The sequence below is a fragment of the Pteropus medius genome, unplaced genomic scaffold (assembly GCF_902729225.1).
Source record: "Pteropus medius unplaced genomic scaffold, Ma_sr-lr_union100, whole genome shotgun sequence".
Lineage (NCBI taxonomy): Eukaryota > Metazoa > Chordata > Mammalia > Chiroptera > Pteropodidae > Pteropus > Pteropus medius.
Genome location: NW_024351543.1, coordinates 15,727,545 through 15,739,574, shown reverse-complemented (window position 1 = coordinate 15,739,574; position 12,030 = coordinate 15,727,545). Strand labels below are relative to the sequence as shown.

Here is a 12,030-nt window from a genome sequence, read left to right as displayed (position 1 = left end):
CACAGAGTATGCATAAGCACAGGACGAGGGCCTAGAACTCCAGCCATTCAAATATTTCCCATAGATCAGATTCACAAAGTTATGAGAACTTGAAGGAATTGTTCAACTCCTACAAATACATCCCGTCCCTTGCTTAAAGGATTCTCTTTTTATACTATACTTTCTGGATACCCAGCCCTTCCTCTTTCTTTTTTATTATCAAAAAACACCAGCAGCAAAGCTGCTTAAACTACCAATAGACCAGCAAAAACTGAGAAAAACATCTGAGCTTAAGATGAGAAGGCCAGGTACCTATCAACAATGACTACAGATAATGTTTATTGAGGACTTTAATAGGGACTGAGCACCATAGTGTTCATTCATTATCTCAAATTTGTCTTCTCAGAAATTCCATTAAACCCATTTTATAGATGTGGCCTGGCAAGATACAATAACTTATCCCCAAAGTCTCATAGCTAGTTATCAGCAGAGCCAAGAGCAAAATTAAGTCTGGGTGATACCAAAGAACTCTCTGCACAACCACTTGAACTTCAAGATTTGGCTCCACCCAATAATCTTTGATTTTGAAAGTAATGCTTATACAACATGGTACAATATACCAAGTATTGTCAGTTTCATGAACCAAATGTTTCATCTTTCCGAGTGAATCCCTTCACTTGGCAGTGCTTGGTCCAGCTTCCTGCAGAGTCTCTGCTGATCTGAAGAGGTTTCTTCAGGCCACTCTTTGCAGCCTCTCCCAGCTCTGCCCTTTGTCAGATCACCTACACTTTGCCTTTCATCCCTTTTCTTCACTTCCCTTTATCAAGAACCTCAGTGCCTGGGCTTAAGAACTTCAGGATCAGACTGGCTCTGCCATTAAGTAAGTAAGTAAGTAAGTAACTAACTAACTAACAACTAACTAACATGAGATGTTGGGCAAGCAACTTACCCCTTCTGAGGGTAATAACAGAATCTACTACAGGAAGAGAACTAAATGAGACTATATATGTAGTGGGCTTAGCACAGTGTAAGATAATATAGCAAGTGCTCAAAAATGTTACAGAAAAATAAGTACGGCCTTCCACGAACATACAGATTTGGTGGAGGAAGAAAGTTAAAACTATGCCTAGATTCTCAACACTGAGAAAAAGATCTCCATGGTGACCCCATTCAGGAGGACTCCATTGTATGTACATAAAGCAAGTGTTCTTTATCCTTGTTTCTTGCTTTACAATTTATAAAATACTTTCAGAGACAGAATTCTACACCATCCTTGCCATAAGGCAGCACTTTATAATACCTGGTACAAATGCCACCCTCTCCATGAAGTCTTCCCTGAGCTTCCTTTAGAAAATTTAGAGATTGATTTAGCCCTAGAGATCAATCCAATCTCTTTCTAAATAAAGTCCCTTTTTATACTATAGAGCTTCATACATTTCCCAGACTCCCTTGCAGCTAAGGTGTCTGATGTGATTGACGGCCAATAAGAAGCACTTGTATAAGCCATAATTTCATAACTGACTTCAGTGAGAGAAGAGGCATAATGACAGGATCCATTTTTTCCAAGCAGATTACACTGGAGTCAACTGATTTTAGTGGTGGCATTTCTTGTGGAAGATTCACAATTCAACAGCCCACTGCACACTAGGGCAGGAGCAGCAGCTCCCTGGGCAGCCCAGTCCTGGGGCACAGCTTTGAAACAGCCCAGTCCTGGGGCACAGCTTTGAAACAGCTGTCTTTTTAGACCTCCAATGTTTATGCAAGTCTTTACTTCTCTATAAATCCCTTTCTTCTTAAATTAGCCAGAGTATATTATGTTTGCTGCAGTTGATCCTTAAGCAATCACTTAGGAGAGGAATTCTTCTTGGACTCCTTTCTGTATCCATGCTACTTTGTTCCTGCCCTTAATTTTTGTGACACTTGATTTTTCATTATGGTAACTTTTCAATATGTCTGTTACTTCTTCGAATTGAAAGACAATTCATAGAGCACATTATGTCATTTTCATCCTTGATTTTCCCCGTGGTGCTTCACACTGCACTTGGCACAAAACTTATGCTGAATCAAAGTGAGACAGGTTCCCACAGTAACACCGTGGCAGGTGAATGACTGATTTTGAATTATCACTAGGCTTTATTATTCTATGTTCTATATCTTGTTAAATTATGCCTAAAGTGTTAGTTTTAAAAGTAACTATCTTTGTTTGTGGTAGATGAGGTAACTCTTCAGAAATATTTATTCTCAACTCCTCATTTCCATGGGAGTAATAGACTTCCTTGCTCCATTGATATTGATTTTGCCTAGATGACTTGATTTGGAGAGGAGTATAATCTCCACCATCTTTTAATGTTGGGTTCAGTTATGTGATTTGCTTTGGCCAATAATATGTCAGCAGACATATGACAGAGAGACTCTTGAAATGCTCTCATGCCTCTGGGCTTGTGCTCTTGGGTCTCTGTCATTGCCATAAAAACATGCCCCAGAGAGTCCTCTGCTCCAAGGAAGAGGATGATGGAGTCATGGAGCAGAGCCACTCCCGGCTGAGTCCAGCCTAAATTAGCCATCCAGCATTTCCCTCTTCCTCTGCTCATCTGCAGATGCATGAGCAATAAATGCCATTGTTTTTGCATCACTGAGATTTTGTGGTTGGTTGTTACACAGTATTATTTTAGCAATAAATCATGTTCCTAGAGAGGCAAAAAAGGAAATTCTCCCTTTCAAAGGTTGGATGCATTAGAAAGAGAAGGCGCATCTTTTATGAAGTTTAATACTTCCCTCTCACACCCCCTTCCCTTCACTCCCATCTTCCTCCTTGAGACCCATCTCCTTCATTTCCATACATTGGCAGGGCTCTAGCTACTTTCTGACTTTACTCGCCCTTTTCACTCTCCTTGTGCCGTATCAATAAATGTTACACAAGAATTTTGCTCCTCTTCCTTACGTGCTCTTCTCTCCTTTAAGTATCATTTTCAGGGACTTGTATCACTCTCTGTGGAAAGCTTCCAAACTCTATCCCCAGTCCCCAAATTTTCCTTAGGTCATAGCCACAGAGTTCTAGCTGCCAACAGACTGTCTCCAATAGGTACTCTTCCTAATAACTGTCACGTGGTACTCCCAAAGCCACGGCCAGCAACTTCTTCAAACTTAGTCTTCTGTTTCTTCTTTCTTTTACTGACCATCTCCCAGGTCATCCATACTCAAAAATCTTAACTTTTATTTTTTATTTTTTTTATTTTTTAGGCGAGGCAACCCTTCGTTGGCCTCACAGATTGCAAGGAACTTGTCAGCTTACAATCCTTTATTTTTTTTATTTTTTATGTCTACAGCACCTGGTCTTCCTAGGTGGTCTCCCATCCAAGTATTAACCAGGCTCGACTCTGCTTAGCTTCTGAGATCAGATGGGATTGGGCTTGTGCAGGGTAGCACAGCCATAGATTCAAAAACCTTAATATTAATAGTTAACTTCCTCTCACCAAACCAAACTACAAATTTAGTAACTGCCAAATACCTTGCAAGTGAATTATATGTGGTTCTGATAAGGTTTGTGGCAGTTTGTATGTAAAGGAATACTATTTGGAATAATTTTGTAAATCAAGGAGTGACTTTGGTAATGTGACTTTGCCCTGGAATGTGTTCTCGATTTTCAGGATTTTTACTATACATTTTTTTTTTCAATTAAAGGCAGAGTGGTGATGGACTTAAAGTGGAGACTCACCTATATTAAAAAAAAAAAAAGAGTTGTGGGAATCAGTGAAGATTTGGGCGGGGGAGAAGGGACGTATGGAAACGGAAGCCATTCCCACTATCAAAATTAAAGGCTGGTATCTTGTGTTGTCCTATTAAAAAATCAATGCCTAATAAAAATGTAAGCAGTATTAACCCAGACTAGTAAAACAGGGATTAAAATTTATCATGCAGAACAAAGACCATAAAAATTCTGCAGCTAGATTTCTTTTTCCATTCAAAAAGAATACCACACTATCAGTTTTTATACAGGCATTTAACAAAGAACCTCCAAAGAGATCCTGGGTGTAAATCTCATATTGTATGCTTTATTAATTGTTTTATAAGATTCTAGCTATCTTCCAAATCTGGCTGAATTTCTATCTCATTGTGTACTATTAACAGATGTTCTGTAATGGATAGTGATGAGAATTCTGAGCAAAGCCCCCAGGGAGAAGCAGATAGAGCTTATCAGAGCACCTTACCAAGTTGCAGAGTTAAAAATGACTCAGAGAATATTTATTTGATGAATTCTAGGAATGAATGATGGCTGTATTTACCAAGTTTCTGTGAGGTTTACTGACAAAACAAGTGGTTAAGGCTTCTTCCAAGCACCCACTGGTCAGGGGCACACTCATATTTTCACATTCCATTAACTGCAGAATCTGGGGTTTTATACGTTTATTTTTACTGCATGGTATATTTTAGTTCTTGCGCCAGCCAAGTTTTTTTGGTGCAAATGGAAATTGAGTAAAATTCCTTCCTCACTCTGTAGTGACCCTCATTCTTTAACCCCTAAATTTTTGAGTCTAGACCAAACTTCATCCATTTGAAAATATCAATGCTTAGCAGACCAGAGTGATATAAAAGGGGACTAGAATGAGATTTTTCAGAGGTTCGTATGGTGGGGATGGGGATGGGCAGAGGGAAAATGACTTTACTGGACCAGCGTTAAGCCAAAAAATCATATTGCAACACTTTTTCGACACTATACCCACCATAGAACATGCACCCATACACCAATTGGGGTAAAACCTAACAGTGAGGTGCTATCATTTCTAGGATATCCTCAATAGGGGGACACTTTCATAAGAAGCAGAGCGTGTTTCAGAGATAGATAGTAGAAAAAAATCTGAACTAAAACCAAGAGAGGTTTAGCTATCTGCAGTCAGAATTATACATTTTGACATTTTAATTTTTTTCTTCATTCTGAACTGATGACAATTGGCCAACAGAACATCCTTCCTGCATATCAAAACAGGATGTATATCAGAAGCCAGATGCATTTCACTCCAGACCAACCCAATCACACTCTCAGGATAAGTAGCAGTCATATTTTTTAAAACTTCTATGGGTGAATTAACAGGCAAAGAAGGTTAAGAATAGCTATATCTCTAGGAAATCCTTATAAGCATATAACTCAGTCACCCAAAGGGGTAACACCTTAGTTCATGCCCTTATTCACTGATTCATTTGTTCAGCAAACATTTATTACACATCTACCATGTAATAGTAGCAATGTAAGAAAATGCAGATGTAAGAATACTAAGAATCACTCTCATTATTAAACACTCAGTACAGAGTCAGCGCTGGCTTCATGAGTATGAAATCTGTTCTGGTGCACAGGACTCTGAGCTGAGAAGAGCTGCATGTTTTGTCCCATGCTCTGCTATCACCGTCTTGAAATTCTTGATCCTTTTGGAACAAGGGTCTCTGCCTTTTCATTTTGCACTGGGCTCTGCACTAGCCAGGCTTCAAATATCAAAGATTCAATATGGCTAACCCCAGTGGGACACACTGCCCCACTTTCTCCATCTCCCATTCCATCAACAGTATCATTAATGCAAACGGGTGTATCTTTGTTGATAACAGGGGTTTTCCAATGTATCATCTCTGTGCTGAAATTCATTAGCTATTTCCTCCTGTGGGTAATTCACATTGTCTGATCCTCTCTTCCCTGCTTGCCAGTAGCTTTTCCACCCGTCTCTCCCCCAAATGTTGCTGTCTTATGGTAAATGCCAAAACAGGGTACTTATACTCAAGTGTCAGAAAATGCTTCCTGGGCAAACCGAGGGGTCAACAGCTCAATTTTAAGGTGGAGTCAGACACAAGAATTCCCTGTAAACTAGGTTGAAAGCCATATGCGGCTTAGAGAAGACTGGTTCATAGACATATTCCTTCATAGGAGGAAAGAAGTAAATATCTCTGAGGCTTCGAAGAGGAAATTGCATGTGAGGTAAGCTGTAAAGAATGCAGAGGTGGAAGAACATAGGAGCAAGACACCAGAGTCAAAGGGAGCAGCGTGAGAAAATGCGAGGTGGTAAGAAGACTGACATTCGTCTCCGTTATTAAACACCGAGCACCGGGGCTGGCTTCGAGGGCCCACACTTAGAAGGGCACATGTTTGTTTTAATGCTCTGCTGTCACTGTCAAATTCTTGATAACTTCTGAAAAAGGAGCCCCAGATTTTTATTTTCCACTGGACTCTACAAATTATGTTCCCTGTCCTACTTAGCACTGTGTAAAATGGCGTACATGTACTATCTCACTGAACCTGTGCACAGCCATAACATATCATTATTACTGTGATTTTGTAGATGAGGGAATGGAGGCATGGGGTGGTATGGCACTTTCCAAGCGATACACCACAAAGAAGTGATGAATCCAAGATTTGGATCTAAATTTTTATGTCAAGCGATGTGTTTGAAAAGACAGTGGTAGGCCGGCTTTCCAAGTAAAGACAGGAGCAAGTGGCTCAGCTAGCTAGACTGCAGGGGACATGAAGAGGATAAGCAGGAGACCGAGCAAGAAGGCTGATACTGGATCACTGCGGTCCCTGAATGATTACGGACGCTTTCCCTTGGGACAAAGGGAAACACGGAGTGACATGATCAGGGTTGTATTTTAGAAAGTTTATTATTATAATAGTGCATACGATTATTTGTAAGGGGACAAACACAATAAGGCATGAAAAAGACATCTGGGGCTCACATAGTCCTTCAAGCATGGGTTAACAGGATTAATAATAATGAAAATTAATGTTTAATGAGCACATAATCTGTGTCAGACACTGTACCTGGATTATGCTGTTTAATCCCTATCTTAAAGGGTTAAGATAGCCCTTAAGGTAGGTACTTTTTATTATCCTCATGTTATTGATAAAAAAAAAAAAGAGGCAAAGGTAGTTTAAACAACTTGTTCATGGTTACATGGCCAATGAGCAGCAAAGCCATCATTTAGTTAGCTTCTAGACCCAGTGATCTGAACTTCAATAAATATCTTAACCAAATGCCTTTCAATTTAAAAAAAAAAAGTTCTAAAATACATATGAAAAATTTTAGATATAATATTAAGGAGTGCTGTTTTTAAAAAGAATCAGGAGGGTAGAGTTTTAGCAGCTTTGAGAATCAATTATAAACCAGTATTATTTAAAACCTTTGTTCTTGGCACAAAAACAGAAACACAGATCAATAGAACAGATTGGAAAATCCAGAAATAGAATAAAATGTTGTAAAAAATGTAACACATGATAACACAAGCTTCCCATAATAAAAAGTGTTAGAAAGAATTATTTAATAAACCAAATTAGAATAATTGGATAATAATTTGGGGAACTGATCAGGTATGATCTATATTTTTATACTGTATATAAGAATAACCTCTACATGGATTAAGGAGTTAAATACAAAATATTAAATGACAGAAAACCAGCAGGAGATGGAATAGAATATTTATCAGATTTGTGAAAGAACAGTAACTTCGGCTTTGAAGCAGTGGAATAAATCATGAAGGAAAAGACTGACAGATTTGAATACATAAAAAATTTAAAACTTCTGTACAGTGAAAACAGCAAGACTAAAATAAAAAGGACATTATACTGAGAGCAATATTTGCATTCCAATTGACAAAGAAGGCTTTAAAACTCAAAACTATATATATATATAGATATATATATATATATCCATCCTCATTCAAAATTATAACAAAAATAGGCCTCAAAATATAACTATGTAAGATATGGAAAAAAAGATGAATACACAGAGAAGCATAATCAATAGAGAAAAAATAAAAAACTGTTCAGCCCACCAAAAATTAATACAATAAAAATAAAGCAAACCTAAGATTCTTCACCTTTCTAAATAACATTTCTCCCCAAACTGGCAACACCCAATATTGCCACAGTTGAATGGAAACATGTACTCATTCTTTACTGGTAGCATCATAAACAGATACAACCTTCTTAAAAATCTGGGTCACAACACATAGCCAGGGTCAGGCTCAAAAACGCATTAATTTTCATAATCAGCAGTTAATACCAAGCATTTTATCTTCTGGAAATAATAAAAGCAAAAGTGGATGTGAGCGTGAGATGTTTATCCGTTATTGTTTTTAATGGCAAAATACTGGAAACAACATGAGCGCCCAAAATTAAAGGAATGGTTTCATAAGCCGTGAAACAGACTATTTAATAGGGTAAGATGTTTTAAGCTTTTCCTTTAAGAAGTTTAATCCAAAGGGATGACGATAGAGACAGAGGTGGCTTGAGGTGAAGCAATATTAAGAGAAAATCATGAAATATTTCTTTTAAGGTTGTCAGAGCCTAAGTGTGTATATCAATTGAGGGAATATATGAGAGGGGGAAAAAAATGAAAACGTGAAAAGGAGAGAGAGAGAAAAGGAGAAAAGCGGAGAGGATCGGAGGGAAGGGACGGAGAGGGAAGAAGGCGATGAGGCTGCAGGGACCATGAGGTCTCAGGCAGGACACTCAAAGATGAACACGGAGATGAGGAACGTGCCTCCCTCTGGAGTAAAGACGAAGAAGAAGAAAGAGAAACTCGTTGGGAGTGAAGACAAGGGTCAGTTTGGTCCTTTGGGAATTTCTTACTCCGGCGAGGCGAGTCTTTCCTGGAAGCCCTGACTCCAGAGATGCTGTAATTCTGTAACATCGCATAACAGCGTTGATTCCGTCAGCAGTAACATGTCACTTCCCAGCTAGGAAAGGAAAAGCGAGCAGAAGTGCCACCAGGGGGCAGGGTTGGTACTGGCAAAAGGACTTCAAAGATACCGGACCAAAAAAAAAAAAAGTCTTTTCCTTCAACACTGGGTCCATTCTTTGTTTTGCAGCAATGAATATTACTTCCAGAGCATTTCCTTAGTGGCTGTGTTATGGGTATGAACTTTGCTCCATAAACTCAAGTGTCCAAGAAAGTATAATTACCTAATATCCTTTGAATACAATTAAATCTAACTTCAAGCCACTGTCCCTTCTAGGCCAGGTTAAAAGTCAAGCTCAGTCATTGCCATGGCTCGCATAGCCCTAAAGGTCCTGCAGAGGTTCTGGGAGTCTTAGCCAGTGCTAACTTGTAGGTCCAATATATGATACACTCATGACCTGAACCAACAGGATCCCTTGATACGCTGTTACTACGAAGTCCTTATCTGTTAAGAATGGGCAGATTCCAACAGCTGGAACACACACACACACACACACACACACACACACACACACACACACACGAACCTCCTTAGGGTACTCGAAGAAGGGAGGCTGGGAATCATCCCTCCGTGTGGAACTATGGCCTCCTGCTCCTCTTTCTGCTCCTCTCTCCATGTGCCTCCTGTGCCTGCCTCTCTGCTTTCAAACTCCTTGCCTTCCTATATGAGTCTCATCACTGGCCAGCTGAGGCTTTCAGAAAACCTGGGAAGACAGACGTCTTCAAGAAACATGCTTAAGAGAGACCTGGAGCCCAGAGTCCCTGTCTAGTCCTCAGGATGTGGAAAGGAGAAAACATCAGAACAGAGTACACCCACCTGCTTTAACTGTACTGTCACGTTTACCGTAAGATGACAGTGCTTGAAACTTCTGTTTATAAGTCTGGCAGCATGTGACAGTGAGTTTTGATTTTTTCTGTCAGATGAGCCAGAACTTGGGCATCCCTCAAAGCTGGTGATGGGCCAGGGAATGACCATCACATTGGCTGCCATGGAAGGACAAAGACAAATAAGGGACACACCCTCACCCCAAAGAGCTTCCAGTGATACAGGTACAGAAACAGATAACCGTGGACTGATAAATTTAGGTAAGACTTGCAAGCCAAAAGCCTGAAGGCCAGATCTCACTGACAAATGTGTGCTCAAATCTGTCTATCAAGCATCTCTTAAAAAATAAGAAGGCCTGCCACCCTGGACCTGCATTCCCACATGGCAGTCCTCATTAGAGCTAAGCAGGGGCTGCTCCCTTTGGTTGGGGCCACTGCTCTCTAGTTTTTCAGAGTCCCCATCACTCCCAAACGTATTATGCCCAGTCTACTTCCCTCACTGATGTAACGTCTATAGGTATTTGGGTTTTCGACCTCTGAGTAAACTAAATAAAATTACTTAGGACACAGGGGTAAGTGTTTCATAAAGACTAATTAAACTTCTGCCTTTCCTCAGTGCTCACCCTGACATATCTGGAAATTTGGAATTATTTCAGAAGGCTTTAAGATTTGAGTAGAGACTAAAGAAACTGGAATATTTAAATGTAATCAGCTGGGTTCGTAGCAAGTGTTAGAGACAAGGCCAGTTGTACTCCTGGCTTAGAGCTGAGTATACTAATCCTTATGTGCTGAACACTAAACCTAAGGTACAAAAATATATTTGTGAAATACAGATATTGCGAAATGCAGTTCTGTTCTTTGGCCCCATTCTCCATCGCTAGTATCCACAGTTCCCAATGAATCAGCCAGTCGCCAGTGAACAAGCGTACACTGGTGTAAGTGAGCTGAGGGGAGCCACACGCATGGATGTTCCTCTTTCAGAACTAGTGTTGTCCTGACCTCAGGCCTATGTGCTCGGCCTCAGGCTACAGAGAGACCCGGCTTCATTTTGCTCTATTTTAATTTTGACAGATAGGCCAAGCTCAGAACTTCTTCCACGGTAAATCAGAAAAGCCCAACAAAAACAAGAGAGGGGAGTCCATTAAACGTAGGAGAGAAAAATAAAGGAAAGAAAAAATAATTTTTAACAAGGACATCTGTACTGGTCTGGCTTTCCTAGGGAGTTCAAGTTACTACCCATGAAAATCCCTCTCTATGCATCTGAAACTAAAGTTTAAAAAACAAAAAGCAATATAAATAAATTTAATTAATCAACAACGATTTAAAAATTTCATTCTATGTGTTGAAAGGTATTGTTTACTACAAAGGGAAAGTCATGAACTTCTACATTGTGTATGCATATCCAATAAGAATGTTGTTGGAATATTTTGCTGGTTGAAACTTTATAAATCCAATGGAGTAAAGCTCTTTAGAAAGACTATAACTAAACAACTAGGGAAGAGAGATGAGCGTAAAAGCCATAAAACATTCAGAGTACCCCATGTCCTCAGCAGAAGGGACACCCCCGATTTCCCAGCTGATTTCTGAAGAAAGCCATACCTCTATGAGACGTACCTAAGTGGCTCCTGGACCCTTAACTGCAGAACGACACAAGAAGAAACCGATTACAAATACTAGTGTATCTGACAAATTGTAGATAATAGCATCTCTACATGAGAGAATACATAAAATAACAGCATTTTATCTCAGGTCTTCATAGTTTGGGGAAAAAGAATACAGTATCTACAAGAAACAGGAAATTTATTAATTAAGCATTTTTCTAAATCTGCATGCTAGCCACTATCACAATTAGAGCCTCTCAGGTCACATTCAGAAATAGTTTATTTAAAAAGCACTTCTATACTAGATTTTCCTTACATATAAATTTTAAAGAATGTGCAACTTTAAGATGAGTGATATCTACTAGGAAACGGAATTTTTGAAGAATATGAGTTCTATATCATAGTGTTAAAAAAGAAACTCGTCTTTGAAAATTAAAAACAAAACAAAACACTGTTGCACTTTTAAAGAAATGCATGTTTTTAGTGCACAATCTAAAAATGAGTGATTGGATATACCAACGGCACAAATGCTGATGGAAAGACAATTAGAATCAGAATCCTCAAAAATAGACAGAAGCTCTCAAAATGCATATAAATTCTTATGCACATTTGTGAACACACACACACACACACACACACACACATGCACATACATAAGGCAGAATTAACGGAGCATAGCAGAAGGCACCGAAGCCCCAGTCACAATCCCAGGAAGTGGTCTGTGTGGATGTCTTCGCTGTGAGGCTCCCACGGAAGCACATCACCCCATCCAGTCTATGCAGTCTCATATTCAAGTGCTGTTAATCAGAAACATGCCAAGGAGAATACTACGTTCTCTCTAAAGATATCTGCAATACTATATCAAGTTATATGCCAAGTAAGCAATAAAACAGCAAGCCCACCAAGTA

At 39.4% G+C, this 12,030-nt stretch overlaps 1 protein-coding gene and 1 pseudogene across 5 annotated transcripts in view; both read right to left on the bottom strand.

The window, feature by feature from the left end:
• GADL1 (glutamate decarboxylase like 1) overlaps positions 1-12,030 on the bottom strand; it is a 166,355-nt gene that overhangs the window by 31,257 nt on the left and 123,068 nt on the right. The window lies entirely within an intron of this gene.
• LOC120586881 (uncharacterized) lies at positions 3,297-3,415 on the bottom strand (annotated as a pseudogene).